A 24723-nucleotide genomic window follows, 5' to 3' on the forward strand; every position below is an offset into this window, starting at 1 on the left:
AGTGATCCTTGCACCTTAGCCTCCCCAGTAGCTGGGACCACAGGGGCAAGCCACCACACCTGGCTAATTTTTAATTTTTTTTTTTGTAAAGATGGGGTCTCCCTATCTTGCCAAGGCTGGTCTCAAACTCCTAGGCTCAAGCGACCCTCCCACCTCCCAAAGTGCTGGGATCAAAGACATGAGCCACTGTGCCTAGCAAGTAAGACTTTAAAATGCATCGAACTGTATTCCTTTTTCCTTCCACATTCTCTTTTCTTAATTTTTACTTATAATTAGTTGCTATCTCTCCCAAAATTATTACTACTACTCTAGCTATTTTCTTTTAAATTATCTCTCAGTTCTTAAAAATCTACAAAGGAATTTATTCACAAACCTATGTAAGCTTTTCATTGAATTTTACTATGCTTTACACATTTATCAAACTTATCTATTTTAATTCTTTCAGCAGACATCATAGATTCCAAATTTTATTAATATCAGTAAAGGCCAAAACAAAGTAATAGTTCATTCTGGACAAGTAGTAAAACATTTTGAAATAATTTTTGTTATGATATGTGTACCTCCTGAAGAAAGAGTAAGCTAATTTTTTGGACTAAGTCATTTTCATACTTTCTTACCATATTGACCTATAAAGATACTAGCTCTTTTATGGTCTTCTGCCAAATATATCAGTTAAATATTATGATCTATTTTTTATGATTATTCTGTTTTAAATCTGATAACCACACCATTGCATTGTTATCCAGGCAATATCTTCCCAGCATTTCAATTATCTTAATCTCATGCAGACCCACATCAAAGGCTTTTACAAACATTTAGATATATTGTTTGTCCATGGAGTTTTCTTTATCCACAAACTTGTTGAGTAATTTTATAAGACCAAATAAATCAGATTTGCCTGGCATGATTTGTCTTCATAAACAAATGCTGTCCTCTGCCCATCACATTGTTATCTAAATGATTTCAGATCAATTTGGTTCCCTCTAACTTGGGCAATTGCATTCTGCCAGCCCCAAACTCCCTCTGTTTTTCAATTGGAGACATTATTTTTCCTTTCACTTAACAAAGTGTTCTGTGAAGCAAGCAGGCAAGTATCTGAACCAATAAAGCCTAGTTTCCTGAAGATTTGTATCTGATAACTAACTGAAACTATGTATTATATCAGCGTCATAGTTTTAACTGGTAACATTATTACCTAAATCATTATACTGGATGTCATAAGTAGTGTTTTGTTACATCAATAGGAAATGTAGGCCAAAACAAAGACTATTTCTTTCATATGTACTTACAGGACACACTAACACTGGATTCTATGCTACATAGTTAGATTTAGTTAAAATTGAGTTTTATATCAGAAGTTAATAATGAGATACACTGGATATGAAATTATTTCATTAGAAAAATTGTTATATATTATACTACACCAGAATGATCATTGTGCTTCATCCAAGAAAAATGATAGTTGTCCTGTATTTCAAGATAAATGAACAAAAACTCTATTCATTGCTTACCGTATCATTACACAAAATGGGTAAATTTGTTGAAGCTATTTCTTTTACATTTATATGAGGGCTTTTGTAGTCTGTGGCTTATTTCCATAAGTAACATTTGCCTTAAACTGTATGTTAACTTTGGGAAAATCAAAAAGGCCCTAGGCTAACTAACGAGCTAACAAATTTAATGGATTTACAAAGCATTATTTCCAGGAGAGATGAACAACCTACTTCCCTTTGGTATTCCTGTATCTTCTTTTTTTCCATTTCTTAAGAGATAGGGTCTTTCTCTGTCACCCAGGATGGAGTGTGTGGCATGATCACAGCTCGCTATAACCTTGATGATATTCCTATGTTTTAATTTCAACCAGGCTCAGCCTAAACTGACATATACAGTTTCCCCGATGTTCAACTTTTGTTATAGATGTTTAAAACAACCAAACCAACCCGGATTTTAACACTCAGTTATAATACCCAGAGAATAATTTGCCCACTGGGAGAATGTATGTGTAAATGTTTTGCTTGGGAGCCATTTTGATCAGCATTTGTAGCACCAAATGCACATAGTTCACAAAACAGTAACTTGAGAGAGGATACTACAAGGCAGCATAAATAGAATAAGTTTAAAAAGACTGCCATTATTTACTCACTACAAGTATCTCCTTTACTAATAGAGTATAGTTAGTTTCTCTATCCAATAATGAATGAATCAAAACCCAGGAGAAACTTGAGCAGACTAGAGGAAATTATCTATAACATTAAATCATTGTATCCTCTAATCTTAACTGTTTTTATTGGTAAATTCTTTTTTTTAATTAAGGATGTGATAGCTCATAGAATAAATTATAACATATTTCTTGTTCTTTTATTTTTTCTGCTTAAATATCAACCATGCTAATTTAGTGGAAGACATTAAGTACAGTGTTTTGGCGGGGGTGTGTTGGAAATGATTATTAAAGAGGACAGCATTATTGTGAGAGAGCAGGATTGAAAATCTCAGCTACATTTCCTTTACTTCCTTTATATTTCTCTGGGGACCTTACATGGGGCAATTAGAATATTAGCCTGGTTGTTATTGTCTAACAGAGTTGCCTGTCAGTAATAAAACCTTTTCCTGCCTTGCTACATTGTATCTATGGTGCTCATATGTAAAGAGTGTTATGCTTTACAATAAGCAGATTTCCCCTAAAGCTTATTTGTTGTTGATGTTTTGCTAGGTACAGGAGGTTGTTAAGAGACAGTAGAAAACCAAGAAGGCTAAACCAAGAGAACCTTAAAACTTTAACATTCTAAACCAAGATTTCTCATCTGAACTACAGTACACAGAAAATTACTTGACTATTTTCTCACTTCTCCCGAGGATGGCACATAACTAGTGCCATTCTAGATACACAGGAGAGAAGTTCATTTGTTATACACAATGGATTCCTAAAAGTACCAGGACTTAATTTTCCTCAAAACCACTCAAGAAAGACTTACCACTATATTTAAAAATAATTCCTTAAACAGTACATTGTAAATTCAAAATATAGTTGAAATTTATGTAAGCAGCTTTGATAATTTCTATTATTCTTATAAAATCTATTATGAATAAAGAAACTGATTTGTTCCCTGAAAAGGTTAATTGTGATTAACCTTTGAAACTTATTTAACAATTAAAGCAGCATTGTTATCTCAAATCTTTTATGGATCAAGAATTAGAGTGCTAGTTAATTAAGACAAGAGCCACATGGTATATTCATTAACATTCAGTTCATTTCCACTCCTTAAAAAGTCCTAACTTGCTGTCAAAATCAATAGATTTTTCGTAGTTTGGTCAGCAGCTTATTGATAGACAACCTAACTTTTTAAAGGTTTCAACTTCAACCACTTGATTGAAAAAATATAAGAACAAGCCCAGGTAACATAGTGAGACCTCATCTCTGCTAAACAACAACAGCAAAAACAGCCTGGGTAAAATAGGGAGACCTCGTCTCTACAAATAATTGTAATAAAAATAAGCCGGGCATGGTGGTGCACGTCTGTGATCCCAGCTACTCAGGAGGCTGAGGCATGAGGATCTCTTGAGCCTGCGAGGTTGAGACTGGAGTAAGTTGTGATCATGTCACTGCACTCCAGCCTAGGTGACAAAGTGAGACCCTGCCTCAAAAAAAAAAAAAAAAAAAAAAAAACCTGGGAAGGTGGTATGCTCCTGTAGTCCCAGCTACACCTGAGGCTGAGGCAGAAGGATAGCTTGAGCCCAGGAAATTGAGCCTGCAGTGAGCTATGATCGTGCCACTGCACTCTAGCCTGGGTGACAGAGTGAGACCCTGTCTTGAAAAAAATAGATATATGTGAAAGAACAAATAACTATAAGCACCATGTTTTTCAGTGGGAATTAAAGTCTTTGCTTAAAGGAAATCAATATGTATTAATAGGATTTTTAATAAATAAAAAACTAGGGCCAGGTGCAGTGGCTCACGCCTGTAATCCCAACACTTTGGGAGGCCAAGGCAGGCAGATCGCTTGAGGCCAGGAGTTTGAGACCAGCCTGGGCAACGTGGTGAAACCCCATCTCTACTGAAAGTGCAAAAAATTGTCTGGGCATGGTGGCACGTGCCTGTGGTCCAAGCTACTCAGGAGGCTGAGGTGGGAAAATCACCTGAGCCGCGGAAGTCCAAGCTGCAGTGAGTTGTGATCAGGCCACTGCACTCTGGCCTGGGTGATGGGAGCAAGACCCTGTCTAAATAAATAAATAAGAAACTAGGACTACAATATTTATTCTTATTGAGCTATTATATCTATCTTCCCTGGGCAGAACCCCCTAAAGAAGGTGACAACAAAAGAGAACACAGAAAAGGAGTAGATAAAAAGGCAAGTTGGGGGAAGAAAAAGAAATCTGTGAATGAATAACATAGTGAATGTAAAACATATTGGATATCCATTAGCGTATTTCAAGAGTCTACACAATGCCCCATAAATATTTAATATTTCAAGTAAGGGTGTGTGTGTGTGTGTGTGTGTGTGTGTGTGTAGGGTACAACTACGAACATATATTGGACAATTATATGAGAAAGCCTCATCATGACCATTTTCACTGAACAACTTTACCGTGAGTGGAGGATTTTCTGAAACTGAAATTGCTATTTGCACGACATGGTGCATTGAAGCAATTCAAGGCTTTCATTCCACTTCACTGGAAATGAAGATTCACTATATTAACGTTCTCTAGACACTTATGTGGTGTGAAATTATGCCCCTCAATTACAAATTCTTCCAGCCTTCTCTCTCTTTGCTTCTCTATTTTCAAGTTTCATTTCAAATACTCCACAAAATATTTGGCCTCACTTGGCATAAAAGAAGCAAACCTCTGTGCCTTCTTTTTCCCACCTTTATATGGAGATAATAACACTTGCCTCACTCATAAAGATATTGTGAGGCATAATCTTTTGTAAAGTACTTTAGAAACCTTAGATGTGAGGGTTAATGGAAATAAAAACTATTGTCATCTATTCTTCCAGTCCCTTTCAAATTGGCCATTTTCTTTTTTGTTTTGTTGCTATCGTTTGGATGTTAAGAAGAAATATTATGCTATTGAATGTTGAAATTTAGTTTTATTTCCTTCAACTTCTTCTATTTTTATTTCTTTGTGAGCCCCTTTTGGTTTCACTACCATAGAATCATTGCTTCCATGAACTGAGTCAAGTACAATCTGTTTTATAGCTAACATACCTGGATATAGTCTAATCTTACAACCAAGGAGCCTCCCAAATACTAATTCATAATTTAAGACTTCATAGGGCATTATTGAACACTATTGCCACTATATGCCACTCTGTGACCTTATATTTATGTTCTCTGTCCACCAGTTACATATTTGTATTAATGAATATATTATCTCTCATTAAATTGTGAACACCCTTGAGAGAAGTGACTGGGTCTATCCACAAAGTACCTAGCACAATGTTGTTGGTTTTTTGGGGTTTTGTTTTTTGTTTTTATTTTAGATGGAGTCTCGTTCTGTAACCCAGGCTGGAGTGCAGTGGTGCCATCTCGGCTCACTGCAAGCTCTACCTCCTGGGTTCAAGCAATTTTCCCTGCCTCAGCCTCCCTAGTAGCTGGGATTACAGGCGCCCACCACCACACTTGGCTAATTTTTGTATTTTTAGTAGAGACAGGGTTTCACAATCTTGGCCAGGCTGGTCTTGAACTCCTGATCTCGTGATCCACCTGCCTTGGCCTCCCAAAGTGCTAGAATTACAGGCATGAGCCACCACACCAGGACAACAAAATGTTTCAGTTATAGTAAGTATTCACTTGATTCAAAGTAATTAAATAAAACTAAATATACTTTCTAAGATAGCTGTACTGCAGAAATCATTGGAGCCAAATTGAACTGAGCCTAAATATGCTGCTACCCATTATTTCCAAATTTAAAGTAATTTCAATATTGAGAATTGCCTGACAAGGCCCTAGAAGTTAATCTGGATCATTTTTATTATCTGCAAGCCAAATCTTGACTGAACCCTTCTCTATGGAGCTGCTAATAGAGGATTCCATTGTAAGATTTAAAGATATGAGCCCCTTTGCTATTATACAACTATTTCTTCAGAAAGGTACTCTTAGAATGCATCAAAGTACATAATGAAAGCACATAATTCAAATTAAGTAAAGGAATACACAAAGTACACAATAAAAGGATGATGTTGAGTAAATTAGTTAGCTAGAGAGGCCTTGAAGCTAGACAGATCCAGCTGGCTGGGCAGCTTGCTAGCTGTGTTACATAGAGTGATTTACCTAACCTTTCTGAACCTCTATATCCTCATCCTTAAAGAAAAACTCTCCTTGGAAAGTTGTGAAGATCACTTAGTGTAAATAATACTACACATGCCTGGCCCAGTGTAGATAATACCTCAATAAAAGGTATTATTATTATTATTATTATAAAACACATCATGGAAATTTTTGAAAATGAGCAACTGAGGAGTTATGTTAACCAAAATAAAGATGAAACCCTACTGAAAATAGCCCTAGGGAAAGCCTAATGTATTGAACAACAAGGAGTCTTTTCATTGCTTAGGCGGGAAATTACAACTTTCTCTATCCTATCTCACTCTTGAGGGTGAAACCTTTGGTAAAAGAATTATAAATCAAAAATTATAAGACCACTGAGTTTGAAATAAAATGCCTTCCACTTTTGTCATAGAGTTGCTCTTTGGGAAAGAGGATCTCTAGATATCACAAGTCCTTGGATTATCTAGCCAGTTTAAATAAGAAAGAGTGCAATGAGGCAAACATTTGATCTGATTACAAAATCCCAACCTTATTCATGTAGGTTCTATGTAGGAATTAGTACTAAATTATACACTCTACACTGGAGTAATGTTTTATTTAAGAAATCTGGAAAAATGGGCAGTCCTTAGACACAGATAAAAGGATGCATAGTAAATCTGCCTCTTCACCCTGAGATTCTCTTTTTAAAAAATAATTGGGCCGGGCGCGGTGGCTCACACCTGTAATCCCAGCACTTTGGGAGGCCGAGGAGGGTGGATCATGAGGCCAGGAGATCGAGACCATCCTGGTTAACATGGTGAAACACCGTCTCTACTAAAAATACAAAAAATTAGTCAGGCGTGGTGGCAGGGGCCTGTAGTTCCAGCTACTTGGGAGGCTGAGGCAGGAGAATGGCGTGAACCTGGGAGGCAGAGCTTGCAGTGAGCCGAGATTGCGCCACTGCACTCCAGCCTGGGCAACAGAGTGAGACTCCGTCTCAAAAAATAATAATAATAATTGGAGGAATATAAAAGACTATATTTTAGATGGAAAAAGTCTTTCAGGCATCTTACATATGATCACAAATTTCTGGAAAAGATAATCACAAATCCAAATGGGAGTAGATACATATAGCTACTTTTTCCCAGTAAACTACTTGAGGAAAAAATTCATAGAAGACATCTTAGAAAAATTAAAGATACAGACAAATAGATAACTGGATAGATAGGAAGACTAATAAACTGACATATAGGAATTATTATTAGTGAAATCCCATCATAGGAGTATTCTCCATGGTGAACGACATCAAACTTTATGCTCCAAAAGAGATTAAAAACATATTTGAAGTGACAGTTCTTGATCAATCAGACAAAGAAATAGGTGAGGGTTTGCCAGTGGAAATATAAATTCATTTAGTTTATTTCTACCTACTTGAGCTAATACAAATAATTATTACATTTCCAAACAGAGCATTAACAACTTGAAATTCTGAGATTAACCATTTATAAGAAGAGATGGGACAAATAAATGGGACAGAGCAGAGAGTTCAGAACAACAATGCCATTTCTTTTGTTTTTCTGTTAGAGGCAGGGTCTTGCTCTGTTGCCCAGGCTGGAGTCCAGTGGCATTATCATAGCTCAATGCAGCCTCAAACTTCTGGGCTCAAGCAGTCCTCCCACCTCAGCCTTCTGAGTAGCTAGGACTACAGGTGTAGACCACTGCACCTAGCTAATTTTATTTATCTTTTGTAGCGATGGGGTCTCACTATGTTGCCCAGGGTAGTCTTGATCCTCCTGCCTCAGCCTTCCAAAGTGCTGGGATTACAAGTGTGAGCCACCACACTGGGCTGCTGTTTTTTACTTTACAGTCATGTATCACTTAACGAAGTGCATACATTCTGAAAAATGCATTGTTTGGCAATTTCATCTTTGTGCACAAACTTAGATGGTATAGCCTATTACACATCTAGACTATATAGTATAACCTATTGTCTCTAGTCTACAAACCTGTACAGCATGTTACTGTACTGAATACTGTAGGCAATCTAAACATAGAAAGGGTACAGTAAAAATACGGCATTATAAGCTTATGAGATCACCACTGTATATGTGGTCCATTGACTAAAAATATGTTATATGATGTGTGATTATATAGTTTAAGTAACTAACAATGTGGACATTTTGAAGTAACTGAGCTAAATGTTTTAGGAAGGCTTAAGTAGCATTGCATGAGGCTTTTCTTTTAGTTGTATTCTTAGTATGTTACTAGGGTTCAAGAGTTCACAGGTAGAAAAAGAATTATTTGGTGGGTAAACTATAAACAATGGTCATATTCTGAGCCAGCTAGTTCTTCTTTCCCTTTTTGTGAATGTGTGTATAATGGGAGGAAATTAAGAGAAAGAATTTCTAGCCTGTTGTAAAAACAGTCAACTCATTTAACCTAAAAATGTGTTGTACAATTTGATGTTTGAAAAGTGCTTGGAGAAACACTCAATGTTTTAAATCTCTGTAAGAAAACAAAACAGTATTCATAGATTTTTCGGTAATGCTTTGCTATGATCTCAATGTTTACCCCTAAGGTGATGGTATTAGGAGGTAAGGCCTTTTAGGAGGTGATTAGGTCATGAGGGTGGAGCCTTTTATGGGATTAGTACCCTTATAAAATAGGCCCAAGGGAACTCATTTATCCCTTCTACCTTGTGAGGATACAGCTAAAAGACACCATCTCCATCTGTGAACCAGAAAGTGGGGCCTCAGCAGATACTGAGTCTACTGGAGTCAATCTTGGATTTCCCAGCTTCCAGAAGTGTGACAAAAAAAATTTCCGTTTTTTGAAAGCTACCCAGTGCATGGCATTTTGTTATAGCAGCCAAACAGACTAAGACATACTTAATTCTAGAATAATGAAATTTTAATTCTTTTAAATTATATCTCTTATCAAGTAAATTAAGCAGCTCAAATGCAAACTTCCTCATTATTTTAGCTCTTCTTTAATTTTCTACAAAATTTATAAATCTGCACTTTACATTCTACTTCTTGAATGTATTCTACATTGTGTTGTTCTCTTGTTTGTTTTTGCTGTTGCTTTAATTTTTCTTTGTGTTGTTTTGGTGAATAGAGTATTATAAACTCCTTATGGCTACAACCATCTATCTCACATCTTGATATAACCCATAGCACCTAAAACAATTGAGTGCTTAATGCATATTCATTGGCTTGAGTTGAAGAAAATATCTAAAAAGGACTTGAAAAATCCTATGTCCATTTCCCTGTTTTCAGAATCGCACTTATATCACTCTAGAGAGATAAAAACCAGTCCTTCTGGACCTCAGCAAAACCTGAGTCCTGCCCTCTTGCCTTCCTCCCTGGATAGCGTGAGCTTCACCACTTGGTCCACCACGTTCTCTACTAACTACCAGTCCCTGGGCTCCATCAATCCACCAAGCTATGGCGCCCTGCCAGTCAGCAGCATGGCCAACATCTATGCAGGTGCCGGGGACTTGGGCTCCCAGATCTCCATGTCCCACTCCACCAGTTTCTGGGGGAGCTTGAGGTCTGGGGACCTGGCTGTGGTGATGGCCAGGGGTCTGACAGGAGTGGAGGGCATCCAGAATGAGAAGGAGACCATGCAAGGCCTGAACGACTCCCTGGCCTACTACCTGGACAGAGTGAGGAGCCTGGAGACCAAGAATTGGAAGCTGGAGAGCAACATCCAGGAGCACCTGGAGAAGAAGGGGCCCCAGGTCAGAGATTGGGGGCATTACTTCAAGAACATCAAGGATCTGAGGGCTCAGATCTTTGCAAATACTGTGGGCGATGCCTGCATCATTCTGCAGATTGACAATGCCCATCTTGCTGCTGATGACTTCAGAGTCAAGTATGAGACAGAACTGGTCATGCGCCAGTCTGTGGAGAGCGACATCCATGGGCTCCACAAGATCATTGATGGCACCAATGTCACTCAGCTGCAGCTGGAGACAGAGATGGAGGTTCTCAAAGAGAAGCTGCTCTTCATGAAGAACCAAAAAGAGGAAGTAAAAGGCCTACAAGCCCAGATTGCCAGCTCTGGGTTGACCGGGGAGGTAGATGCGCCTAAATCTCAGGACCTCAGCAAGATCATGGCAGACATCCGGGCCCAATATGACAAGCTGGCTCAGAAGAACTGAGGGGAGCTAGACTACTGGTCCCAGCAGTTTGAGAAGAGCACCACAGTGGTCACCACGCAGTTCACCAAGATTGGAGCTGCTGAGAATACACTCACAGAGCTGAGACATACAGTCCAGTCCTTGGAGATCAACCTGGACCCAATGAGAAATCTGAAGCTCAGCTTGCAGAACAGCCTGAGGGAGGTAGAGGCACGTTACCCATGTAGATGGAGCAGCTCAATGGGGTCTTGCTGGCACAGACACGGGCAGAGGGGCAGCACCAGGCCCAGAAGTATGAGTCCCTGCTGAACATCAAAGCTACGCTGGAAACTGAGATCACCACCTACCACCGCCTGCTGGAAGACAGGGAGGACTTCAGTCTTGATGATGCCCTGGACAGCAGCAACTCCATGCAAACCATCCACAAGACCACCACCTGTAGGATAGTGGATGGCAAAGTAGTGTCTGAGACCAATGACACCTAAGTTCTGAGACATTGAACCAGCAGAAGCAGGATACCCTTTGGGGAACAGGAAGCCAATAAAAAGTTCAGAGGTTAAAAAAAAAAGTCCTTCTGTTAAACCCAAAAAAAAGTGGTTTCCACCACCTTTAAAGTCAGTCCTCTCTAGTATTAAAAGTACTTACAGAAAGCTGGGTGTCCAGGCACGGTGGCTCACACCTGTAATCCCAGCACTTTGGGAAGCCGAGGCAGACAGATCACTTGAAGTCAGGAGTTCAAGACCTGCCTGGCCAACATGGTGAAACCCTGTCTCTACTAAAAATATAAAAATTAGCCCGGGTGTGATGGTGCACGCCTGTAGTCCCAGCTACTGGGGAGGCTGAGGCAGAAGGATCACTTGAACCTGGGAGGTAGAGGCTGCAGTGAGCAGAGGCTGTGCCACTGCACTCTCCACTTGCTCCACCACCTTCTCTACCAACTACCGGTCCCTGGGCAACAGAGTAAGACTGCATCTCAAAAAAAAAAAAAAAAAGAAAGCTGGGTGTGATGGCTGACACCTGTAATCCCAGCTACTCGGGAGGCTGAGGCAGGAGGATCACTTGAGGTCAGGAATTCAAGACCAGCCTAAGGAACATAATGAGACCCACCCCATCTCTGGGGAAAAAAAAAGAGAACAGAAAGGAAATTATATATATATGGAAAATTATGTAAAATATACATTTTATAATTTTATTAATTATAAAATAATTATTTAATATATGAAATATAAGAGGATACATATATCCTTTATCTCAGGGGTCCCCAACCCCAGGGCCATGGACCCAGGCCACATAGCAGGAACTAAGTGGCAGGCAAGCGAGCATTACCACCTGAGCTCTGTCTCCTATCGGATCAGCAGCAGCATTAAATTCATGTAGGCACACGAACCCTGTTGTGAACTGCACCTGTGAGAGATCTAGGTTGGTGCTCCTTATGAGAATCTAATGCCCGATGATCTGAGGTGGAACAGTTTCATTCAAAACCATTCCCACCCCCACCCCATCCATGGAAAAATTATCTTCTATGAAACCAGTCCCTTGTGCCAAAAAAGTTGGGGACCACTGCTGTATCTTTTTTATTTTATCCAAAAAGCTGCAAATAGCATTTGCTGTAATATATTACAAGACTTATAATACTATTATCTAGAAAATGTACTTTTTAGCCTTTCTTTCTGTAGAATATTAGGGAAAAAATGAGATAATTAATGAGGAAAAAGTAGAAATATTCATGAAATAGGCAGAAACAACTAGTAAGAATAGCATTTTAATTCCTGACATGAGGTTTTAAAGCCCAACATACAAATTTAATTCCTCTTTTAGTACAGTGTTTTTAGTATAGTAACACCTTTTGACTCAAGAACTGTGTACCTCAAAGTAAATGAAATTGAGGTTCAAATATATTTCAAGCCATTCAAAATATGAAGGCACCCAGTGACTATAAATTATTAAACTTCTGGCAATCTGTCTCTTTTCCTGACATCTGATTAAAGTTTTATCATATATGGCTATTAATTATTGTTTTGAGCATGGGCTCCGAATTTCACCGAGTTCACCAGCTCTAGACACTTACAAATATGTTTTGCTATAAATTACTGGCACTGTTTCTGTTGATATTCAGCATAATCAAACATTTGTAAGCATGCTGTCTTTTCAATCTGTTCAGCTGATGCACTTTACCTGATCTTTCATTAAAGTAATCAAAACACTTGCTGTGTCGCATCTAATGAATGTTGCATGTATGATTAAGTGCTTTCATTCATATTGCAAGTTTGATTTAATGTAATCTGCCTTTCAGACAGCCATTAGCCTAGCTCCTACATGAATTCGATTAATTGGCTGAATTCTTCCAGATGTCCATTAAGCATTACAGGAATTTCTATGTGGAAACAGCAGGGACTGTCTAGCACAGAACCAAACAATGAAATGTTATATTGCTGCCATGACTTACAAAAAGCTGGATTCATTTTCATTAATAAAACATCTGTACTCCTGCACAGCTATGCATTGAGATGCATTTATTTTATATGTTTATTTCTCTTATGACTGTAAAAAGATAGTTAAACAGAAGCACATTTACTGAAATATAGACCCAGAGTTTAACAGATGCTGACTGAAAATACAGCTCAATTTTTAAGTTTACGGTAGGTCCTACACAGAAGAAAATACACTAACAGACACCTGTTTGAAACAGAATTAAAGAACGTCTGGGATTATAGTAATAGAAATAAATGTATTAAAATTACCTTCAAGACTTATTTTGAAAATGATTTGATTGTCCTATCCACTCCCAAACCCATTGGATCTCTTTAACAGAACAGGTCAAATATATCTCTTGCTGGGATGTTCTTTAGGTAGTTGTTATCTTTCTCTTTTTTTTTTTTTTTTTTTTTTTTTTAATTTTTGAGACACAGTCTCACTCTGTCACCCAGGCTGGAGTGTGGTGGTGCAATCACGGTTCACTGCAGCCTCAACCTCTCAGGGTTCAGGTGATCCTCCCATCGCAGCCCCCCAGTAGCTGGGACTGCAGGCGTGCACCACCAGGTCTGGCTAATATTTGTGGAGTTTTTCGTTTTTGTTTTTGTTTTGGTAGAGACGGGGTTTCGCCTTGTTGACTGGGCTGGTCTCCAACTCTTGAGCTCAAGGGATCTGCCCACCTAGGCTTCTTGAAGTGCTGGGATCGCAGACATGAGCCACCGCTCCCGGTCTTTCTACTTGGTATGTTTTGTTTTGCTTTTTGTTTTGTGTTATTCTAAATGAACAGGGAGAGATTTAGCCTTGCGCAGATCCTAGCTCAGTGCATTTTACCACTTAATACATGCTATTTACAAATCATTTGGGAGATTTACCACAACTAATAGTTGAGACAAAAGTTAAGTTTGAAAAGAAGCCAGTTTTACACAGGGACAATTATATATTCTCTAACGTCAAATGTTCATCTTAAGAGTACCACACAAATAACTTTTTGTGTTATTTATAAAGATCTATAAATTGGTGCTATCAGTTAAAGCTGAAAATCTTATGTTTCATTTCATAATTATAACTCCATTTCACAATTATAAATCATCCCTGCTATAAAGACATATAGTACTGAATTTTTTTTTTTTTTTGAGACATGGTCTCACTCTGTCACCCATGCTAGAGTACAGTGGCATGATCATAGCTCACTATAGCCTCGAACTCCTGGGCTCAAGCGATCTTCCTGCATCAGCCTTCCAAGTAGCTAGGACTATAAGCGTGCACCACCACGCCAGGCTAATTTTTTCTATGTTTTATAGAGATGGGATTTCCCTCTGTTACCCAGGCTGGCCTAGAACTCCTGACCTGAAGTGATCCTTCCACCTCAGCCTCCCAAAGTGCTGGGATTACAGGAATGTGCCACCATGCCTGGCCTGTAGTGTTGAAATTTAAATGTAAAATGCCTTTTATCCTTTCTTTACACAATTAGAGACAACATATGTACTTGGAGAGAAAGAGAAAAAGTAATTGGGAGGCCAAGGCAGTTGGATCACCTGAGGTCAGGAGTTTGAGACCAGCCTGGCCAACATGGCAAAACCCCATCTCTACTAAAAATACAAAAATTAGCCAGGCATGGTAGCGGGTGCCTGTAATCCCAGCCACTCAGGAAGCTGAGGCATGAGAATCGCCTGAACCCAGGAGGCGGAGGTTGCAGTGAACTGAGATCCTGCTACTACACTCCAGCCTGGGCAACAGAGCGAGACTCCATCTCAAAAAAAAAGAAAGAGAAACATTCCCATTATAAAACATACATGCAAATCATTAATCATAATGTAAATTTATAATTGAACTTTGAAATTTCAAGTTTTACCTGAAATAACTTCTCTATTAGTAGTTTCTACTTCATTGGAGCATTTTTTTAAGTGATTATTACCTACTAGTTTATCCTGAGTAGGTAAAGCTACAGTAACTGAAAGAAGGCCTGTTTTAGGATCGGATCATCAGTCATATATGCCATGTTAATAAGATGCTGCCAATTGGGTTTCTATGATGGGGCTTAAATAGGCAATATCAGCCTTGACCAGATTTGTTAGTCAATTTTTTCAGAAAAGAAAATCATATAAAGGAAAATACTAGTCTTCTTGTTGGTCTTGGTGCTATCATCAGGCTTAAAAATACTAAGCTTTAAAAATATTTGAATTTACCTTCTTTTTCACAGTCATTCAGCAAAAATTCATCGGACACCTACTATGGAAATATAAAGACATATAAGTCACAATCCCTGCACTCAGAAAAATAGCTAAGTGCATTACATGAGAAGTACCATAATAAAAGTCATTTAAAGTCCTACGACAGCATTAAGGTGAGAGTACTGCCCTCAGTTCCTCAAGCTTCACAGAGGAGTGAACATTTGTGCTATATCTTGAAAGATGAGTAGGAATAAGGTAGTCAAACCAAGAGAAAGGATTGGAGAGTAATAGGGTACCTCAAGCACCAGTAGGGCATGCTGTCATAGGGGGAGCATTACTCTCCACTCCAGTTGTTTCCTTTCTTGTCAAGGGACATCCATTAGAGCAATGGTCCTGGACTCTTTCCATCCCTTCACTCATCATTTTTTCCCAGTTGTAGAGGAATTGCTTATTTTAACTAATGAGTTAGGGAGCAGGAACTTGGTATGCTTAACTCAGCCACTTCCTTCCTCCCTCCTCTGTCTGATAGACCTGGTCTGCTCTTGGCCTTACATAAGCTTAGAAATAATTGCTTATGAGAGATGAGGCCAGTAGTTATCCTGCTCTTCCTGAGACAGGATGGGTAAGTATGTCTAATTCTGGGCTTCAGAATTAAGAAGGCTTTTAGTTTCCATATCTAAGCCACATTCTCCAATCTAGCCATTGTTGGTAATAATAGTGATATTTTGTTCTCAAACTGCCTCCTTCAGTTGGTTTAGAACTCAGGCAAGGAATTGGGATGCTATTTATCGTCTGCCCCCTCTTCTCCCCCAAAAAGGAAAACCCTCAAGTAATGTAGAGGCCTAGAGCCATGAAAATCGTATATTCAGAGTGTTGAAGCATAAAGTGATTGAGAGGAAAGGTGAGAAATGAGACTGGAAAAGTGAGGCCAGATTGTGAAAGACACCAAGCCTTGACAGGAATTCGCTGAAACACTTTGTTACAATGTATAAAGATGGAGATGTTATGTCGGAAACTGGCCAAATGCCCAAATAGAGCTTCATTAGATGCGATGCCTTGCTTCTCAGACAGTGACTTTCCAGCTTTATTAAAGTACATTAGAATCATTTGGAAGCCTTGGTAAAATGCAGATCTTCAGCCTCATCTTTAAAGATTCTGATTTAGTATAAGTACAATATAAGTCTCAGGAATCTGTATGTTTAACAAGCTCCCTAGATGATTCTCATGCCATAAATTTTAACTTTTCTTGGAGAAACTGTTCAAGGGTCTGAGCTAAAACTTTATCATTCTAGAAATTCAGTTTTGTCAGAATAGTCAAAAATGTTCAGATTCATAATCAAGCCCCTGAGATACTTAAATATAAACTAGAATGCTGACCGATTTACACCAAGAACTAGAGCTTTAAAAGGACTGAGGTCCTTGGGGCTGTAAAGAACACATCCTCTCTCTGTGGGAAAATCCATATGGGAAGCCACACTGTAACCAAAGATTGCTTGATCACTTTGGATTCATGGCAGTGAGAGTTAGTTGGATCACCGTTACTAATGGCATCAAGCTTGTCTGATGTATCCATCTTCACTGTTGAGAATAGACTTGCAAAGGGGATTGGAAGCTGCTAAGGGGAGTGGAAGTTGCTTCCTCTGCCCAGGGCCAGGCTGAAGACACACTGAAAAATTCCTGCTCTTGGCGTCTCCTTTTTCTAGTCTCCTTTTTTAACACATTTTTCAGGTAAGATTAAATATAATTGACAAGGTTAAAGATTTAGATATACCAATACAGACACATTTTCTTGAAAATATACTTGTTACCTTTAAAAGAGTTTAGATGCTCCTAGAACTCTACCATTCACAGAGTATTGGTTAGGACTAAATATTTCTATAAATGAATATAAGCTTCATGATGTCAGGGACCTTGACTTCTGGTTCACCACTTTATCCCAAGTGCTTAAAATAGTACCTGACATAAAAGAGTAGTCAATAAAATATATATTTTTGAATAGATGATTAGTCTCATCTATTACATTTTTATTCTTTTCAAAAGAGTAGTCAATAAAATATATATATATTTGAATAGATGATTAGTCTCATCTATTACATTTTTATTCTTTTCATTTTAATTTTTATTCTCAGAGGGAAACCAATTCCAAAATCTGGGGCTACCTTGCCCCTGCCGCTTATGAATTAACCACACACCTCAACGAAATGCCTAAAGCAAAATCAGCTGCTTTAAAAAAAAATTGGTTTTTTATTTCTCACTACTACACTAATGAGGATTAAATTTTTTGCCTTTGTTACACTTTTGTGATTGGGATGTAACATGTTGTCAGAATGTTTTGATTTTTAGCATCAATCTCTGAGTTTGTTTTGTGAGTTCCCAACTGGTTAAAAAAGAATAGGAAGTCTCTGCCTGCTCAAGAATAAAAAATAAGAGAAACGGAGATGACTAAATACCATTTCTTTTAGTATTTGTGATAGCCAGCTAAATCTAAGGACTTTTTCCTTGACGTGCAAGCGAATATCACCAACCTTCTTCACAAAAAAAAAAAAAATGTGAGGGGAAGTTCTTAAGCTTCTGAGCTTAAGAAATGTTGATAAATATTTGAAAATTCAACTAATTAAAAATGAAATGCAGCCAGCTAAGCTCCAGTCATTTTTAATTTACAATATTGCTTTGCTTTCGAGGCAGTGTAGACAAGTCACAACTTCTTTTGATGCCTGAGGGATTGAAAAAATTAAATCAGCAGGATTGGCTATTGATGTTTTCTAGCAAATGTTTTGAAATCTCTGCCTTTCATCCATCTTGTAGGAAAATAGGATTGCTTTTTGAGCCTTCAAAGATATTAATTCCTTTAATAAATCCTTACTTACGTGTTGAAAACTTCCCACAGTTAGGTTTCTGTAGCAATCTCTACATCGGGGTAAATGTTGCCCGCAGGCAGACTCCCAATTTTTTTTCCAAGTATCATCACTCTTGGTCTGAAACTGGGGCTAACCAACATTACAACAGATTAAACACACGTTCTGTTCAGCCTCTTTTCATAAGATTTCTTTATTATATTCTTTGCAAGGCAAATTTCATGACAGGCTGTTTGCCTTCCTGGTGATCAGCACTTAATGAGATAAAGCACAAACATAAGCAGTGACTGTCCCAGTTTTGTACTTTGATCCCTGCCTCTCTAACCAATGTGAAAAAAGATACAGAGCTACTTGAGACTCTTAAAATACAAAGAATATTTGTCATATAGTAAACCAATCAGAGCTTCATTCAATAACAAGAATAAAAATCGAATATAAGAAGTTAAAAACAAAGCATAGATGTGTGCATGCATGAAAGGTGGGCTTGAGGGGGAAGGGAAGTTGACCATATTGTGAAGGTTTTGTGTAGAGCATCTATCTATTTCTCTAATACTTTTCACAACAATAATTATAGAAAGATAGTAGAAATGACAAGATAGTACCAAAACTATCAGATGACCCTCTTGAGGACAGCATTATTTCAGAGTTTCTTTTATTAAAAGGAGGAAGCATTTATGACGTTAGTTTAAATGTTGTTCTGAGACATTCTCCTTGAAATTCCTGCTTAAGGGATTTAATATTAATGTGCCTCTGCTTAAAAAAAAGTATAAAGTCTTCTCTTTTTTGTCCAAGCCTAAAAAAAAGAATGATAAATAGACTGGCTTTTGTGGGAAAGAAAGAAGCTCAATACTGACAAGTAAATGAGCTAACACCTTTCCCCTGGAGACTAAAGAGGGAGGGACTAGATAGCTTCTGACTATAGAAAGGGAGACGACAAAGGGGAAAAAAATTAGTGCAGTGAGCAGTATTAGGAACGTTTTGAGGGACAGTTTGAGAGCCTGCAACACAGCAGGGTATAGCGTTTCTTTTTCATGAAGAATCTTTATCTAGCATCCTTGAATTAATAATTTACTTTAGGCTGGTATTTCCTAAAAGTTAAAAATCCTAAGCTTATGAGCCCTAAATAAATAAACAATATTGTCTTAATACTACTGACCATGAAACTATATATTTAAAGATAAATTTTATTATTCCATTTTTTCCTATTAAGGTGTAATAATGAAAAATTAAACATTACATTAAATATTCTATTTTTTGAAAAAAACATGTTCCTAATTAGGTATATAAATGGATAGAACTAGAGATACATATATGTATATGTAATAAGTATGTAATTAGAAAAACTAATCAGGTGTGTACCTTAGTGTTGTCAAAGTCTATCATTTCTTTAAATAGCATGGTCTGCCTTTATTGAGGAAAAATATGTAAAAATAAAAATATTAGAATTCCTATAAGTAAGTTTTAATTTCATTATTCAAGATGGATCTATGCTTACACTTTACTATAATGCCATCCATAATGGTTTACTCGATGTCAAAAATATATATTATCCTTGATAATTGAACTCTAGAGTTCTAGTTGCTAGTTTCTTCCTTTTGCTACTCACCCTCAGTTTCTGATTCCCGAAGTCTGAGAAGAATTCTGAGCATCTCTATTATTTTATTTTTATTTTTGTGGGTATATAGTAGGTATATATATATTTAGGGGGCTCATGAGATATTTTGATACAGGCATACACATCAGGATAAATGGAGTCTCCATCCCCTGAACATTTATGCTTTCTTTGTTTTACAAACCAATTATGCTATTTTAGTTATTTTTAAATGTGCAATAAATTATTGTTGACTGTAGTCACCCTGTTGTGTTATCAAATACTAGCTCTTATGGGAGTATTTGCTATTTGGTATTGGAGTATGGTTAATGGGTACAAAAACATATTTTTGTACCCATTAACCATCTCAACTTGCTTCCCACTCCCTTCTACCCATCCCAGCCTCTGGTAACCATCATTCTACTCACTGTCTCCCACAAATGAGTGAGAACATGCGAAGTTTGTCTTTCTGTGCTTGGTTTATTTCACTTAGCATATCGTCTATCAGTTCCATCCATGTTGTTGCAAATGACGATCTCATTCTTTTGTGGCTGAATAGTACTCCCTTGTGTATATGAACTATATTTATTTATCCATTCATCTGCTGAAGGACACTTAAGTTGCCTCCAAATGTTGGCTATAGTGTTGCAATAAACATGGGAGTGTACGTATCTCTTCAGTATACTGATTTCCTTTCTTTGGGGTATATATCTAGCAATGGGATTGCTGGATCATATGGTAGTTCTGTTTTTAGTTTTTTGACGAACCTCCAAACTGTTCTCCGTGTGGTTATACTAACTTATATTCCCAACAACAGTGTACGAGGATTCCCTTTTCTCCACATTCTCACCAGCATTTGTTATTGCCTGTCTTTTGGATAAAAGCCATTTTAACTGGAGTGAGATGATATCTTATTGTAGTTTTGATTTGCATTTCTCTGATGCTCAGTGATGTTGTGCACCTTTTCATGTACCTGTTTGCCATTTGTGTGTCTTCTTTTGAGAAATGTCTATTCCGATCTTTTGGCTATTTTTAAATTGGATTATTAGGGCTTTTTTTTTCCTATGAAGTTGTTTGAGCTCCTTTATATTCTGGTTATTTATCCCTTGTCAGAGGAAGAGTTTGCAAATATTTTCTCCCATTCTGTAGGTTTTCTCTTCACTTTGTTGATTGTTTCTTTTGCTGTGCAGAAGAAGCTTTTTAACTTGATGTGATCCCATTTGTCCATTTTCGCTTTGGTTGCCTGTACTTGTAGGGTATTACTCAAGAATCTTTGCCCAGTCCAGCGTCCTGGAGAGTTTCCCCAATGTTTTATTTAGTAGTTTCATAGTTTGAGGTCTTAGATTTAAGTCTTTAATCCATTTTGATTTGATTTTTGTATATGACAATAAATAGAGGTCTAGTTTCATTTTTCTGCATGTGGATTTCCAGTTTTCCCAGCACCATTTATTGAGGAGACTGTCCTTTCTTCAATATATGTTCTTGGCACTTTTGTCGAAAATGAGTTCACTGTAGGTGTGTGGATTTGTTTCTGGGTTTTCTATTTGTTCCAGTGATCTGTGCTGTTATGCCAGTACCATGCCGTATACTCTAATAGTTTAAAAACTATACTACTATATTACTATAGCTCTGTAATATAGTTTAAAGTCAGGTAACGTGATTTCTCCAGGTTTGTTCTACTTTCTTGGGATAGCTTTGGCTATTCTGGATCTTTTGTGGTTCCATATAAATTTTAGGATTGTTTTTCCTATCTCTGTGAAGAATGTCACTAGTATTTTGATAGCGATTGCATTGAATCTGTAGATTGCTTTGGGTAGTATGGACATTTTAACAATATTGATTGTTGCAATTCAGGAACATGGAATATCTTTCCATTTTTTATATCCTCTTTAATTTCTTGCATCAATGTTTTAGTTTTCATTGTAGGATCTTTCACATCTTTGGTTAAGTTAATTTCTAGATATTTTATTTGTAGCTATTGTACATGGGATTGTTTTCTTGATTTATATTTCAGATTGTTCACTGTTGGCATATAAAAATGTTAGTCATTTCTGTATGTTGATTTTGTATCCTGCAGCTTTACTGAGTTTGTTTATCAGTTCTAATACTTTTTTGGTGGTGTCTTTAAGTCTTTCCAGATATAAGATTATATTATCTGCAAACAAGGATAATTTAACGCCTTCATTTCCAATTTGGATGCCCTTTACTTTTTTATTTTATTTTATTTTATTTTATTTTATTTTATTTTATTTGAGGCAGGGTCTCACTCTGCCACCCAGGCTAGAGTGCTTTGGCATGTTCATAATTTACTGCAGCCTTGACTTCCCAGGTTCAATTCATCCTCCCACCTCAGCCTCCCAAGTAGGTGGGACTACAGGTATGTGCCATCACACCTGGCTAATATTTTGTAGAACTGGGGATCTCACTATGTTGTCTAGGCTGATCTCAAACTCCTGGGTACAAGTGATCCACCCACCTTGGCCTCCCAAAGTGCTGGTATTACAGGTGTGAGCCAGTAATGGCTATGCTTCGCCCTTTATTTCTTTTCCTGTCTGATTGCTGTAAGTAGGACTTCTAGTACTATGTTGATGAAAGTAGGCATCCTTGTGTTCTAGATCTTAGAGGAAAGTATTTCAGTTTTTCCCCATTCAATATGATGGCAACTGTGGGTCTGTTCACATATGACTTTTATTATGTTGAGGTATGTTCTTTTTATATCCAGCTTTTTGAGGGTTTTTATCATGAAGGGATACTGAATTTTATCAAATCCTTTTCAGCATCAATTGAAATGATCATATGGTTTTTGTCCTTCACTCTGTTGATATGATGGATCCCATTGATTGATTTGTGTTATGTTGAACCATCCTTGCATCCCTGGGATAAATCCCCCATGGTCATGATGAATGATCTTTTCAGTGTATTGTTGAATTCAGTTTGCTTGTATTTTGTTAAGGATTTTTGCACCAGTGTTCATCAGGGATATTGGCCTGTAGTTTTCCTTTTTGGTGTGCCCTTGTCCGGTTTGGGTATCAAGGTAATACTTACCTTGTAGAATTAATTTGGAAGTATTTCCTCCTCCCCTATTTTCAGAATAGATTGAGTAGGATTGGTATTAGTTCTTCTCTAAATGTTTGGTAAAATTCAGCAGTGAAGCCATCGGGTCCTGGGGTTTTCTTTGTGGGGAGACTTTTTCTTTTTCCTTTTTTTTTTTAGGAGAGGAAGGGGAAAAAGGAAGAGGGGAGGAACAGAGAGACTTTTTTTTTTTTTTTTTTGAGACAGAGTCTCACTCTGTTGTCCAGGATGAAGTACAGTGGCATGATCTTGGCTCACTGTAACATCCACCTCCCGGGTTCAAGCAATTCTCCTGCCTCAGCCTTCTGAGTAGCTGGGATTATAGGCGTCCGCCACCACACCCAGCTAATTTTTGTATTTTTAGTACAGATGGGTTTTTGCCATGTTGGCCAGGCTGGTCTCAAATTCCTGACCTCAGGTGATCCGCCCACATTGGCCTCCCAAAGTGCTAGGAGTACAGGCATGAGCCACCATGCCCAGCCTGGAAGACTTTTTATTATGATTTCAAGCTCATTATTTGTCATTGGCCTGTTAAGGATTTAGATTTCTTCATGGTTCAATCTTGGTAGGTTTTATGTGTCTAGAAATTTATCCATTTCTTCTACATTTTCCTGTTTAATTGCTCATAGTAGCCACTAATGATCCTTTGAATTTCTGCAGCATCAGCTGTAATGTCTCCTTTTTCATCTCTGGTATTAATTTGAGTCTACTCCTTTTTTCTTAGTCTGGCTAAAGGTTTGTCAATTTTGTTTATCTTTTCAAAAAATCAGCTTTTTATTTTGTTGACTTTTCTATTATTTTCTTCGTTTCAATTTCATTTATTGGCATTCTGGTCTTTACTAATTTTGGGTATGGTTTGCTTCTGCTTTTCTAGTTATTTAAGATGCATTGTTAGGTTGTTTATTTGAAGTGTTTCTACTTTTTAAAATTTAGGCAATTACAGCTACAAATTTCCTTCTTAGTAGTGCCTTTGCTGTGTCCCACAGGTCTTGTTTTTTTGTTGTTTGTTGTTGTTGTTGTTGTTGTTGTTTGTTTTTTGTTTGTTTTTGGAGATGGAGTCTCACTCTGTTGCCGGGGCTGGAGTGCAGTGGTGCAATCTCAGTTCACTTCAACCTCCTCCTTCCAGGTTCAAGCAATTCTCCTGCCTCAGCTTCCCAAGTAGCTGGGATTATAGGCGTGTGCCACCATGTCCAGCTAATTTTTGTATTTTTAATAGAGACAGGGTTTCACCATGTTGGCTAAGCTGGTCTTGAACTCCTGGCCTCAAGTGATCTGCCCACCTTAGCCTCCCAAAGTGGTGGGATTACAGGTGTGAGCCACTGTGCCTGGCCAGTATCCCATAGGTTTTGGCATGTTGTGTTTCTATTATCATTTGTTTCAATACATTTTTAAATCTTCTTCTTAATTTCTCATTGACCCACTGGTCATTTAGGAGCATGTTGTTTAATTTCATGTGTTTGTATCATTTCCAAAATTCCTCTTGTTATTGATTTCTAGTTTTATTCCATTTTGGTCAGAGAAGATACTTGATGTAATTTTAATTTTTTTGAATTTTTTTAAGACTTGTTTTGTGGCCTAACATATAGCCTGTGAGAATGATCCATCTGCTGAAGAGAAGAAAGTATTCTGTACCCATTGGAAGAAATGTTCTGTAAATATCTATTAGGTCCATTTGGTTTATAGTGCAGATTAAGACTGATGTTTCCTTGTTGATTTTTTTGTCTGGGTGATCTCTCCAATGCTGAAAGTTGGGGGGTTAAAGTCTCCAGGTATTACTGTGTTGGGTCTATCTCTCTCTTTAGGTTGAATAATATTTGCTTTATATGTCTGGGTGCTCCAGTGTTAAATGCATATATATTTACAATTATATCTTCTTGCTGAATTGACCCCTTTATCATTATATAATGACCTTCTTTATTATAGTTTTTTGTCTTGAAATATATTTTGTCTGATATAAGTATAGCTACTCCTGCTGTTTTGTTTTTTTGTTTGTTTGTTTATTTTCGGTTTCCATTCTGTAATCTTCCTGTATTTTCTTTTTTTTTTTTTTTTTTTTTTTGAGACGGAGTCTCGCTCTGTTGCCCAGGCTGGAGTGCAGTGGCGCAATCTCGGCTCACTGCAAGCTCCTCCTCTCGGGTTCACGCCATTCTCCTGCCTCAGCCTCTCCAAGTAG

The 24723-nt window shown here is 37.6% G+C and overlaps 1 pseudogene; it reads left to right on the plus strand.

Moving 5' to 3' along the window:
• The first annotated feature begins 9405 nt into the window (after positions 1 to 9405).
• LOC129489219 (keratin, type I cytoskeletal 18-like) lies at positions 9406 to 10968 on the plus strand (annotated as a pseudogene).
• The last annotated feature ends 13755 nt before the right edge of the window (positions 10969 to 24723 follow it).

Source organism: Symphalangus syndactylus, chromosome 9 (genome assembly GCF_028878055.3).
Source record: "Symphalangus syndactylus isolate Jambi chromosome 9, NHGRI_mSymSyn1-v2.1_pri, whole genome shotgun sequence".
Taxonomy (NCBI): Eukaryota; Metazoa; Chordata; class Mammalia; order Primates; family Hylobatidae; genus Symphalangus; species Symphalangus syndactylus.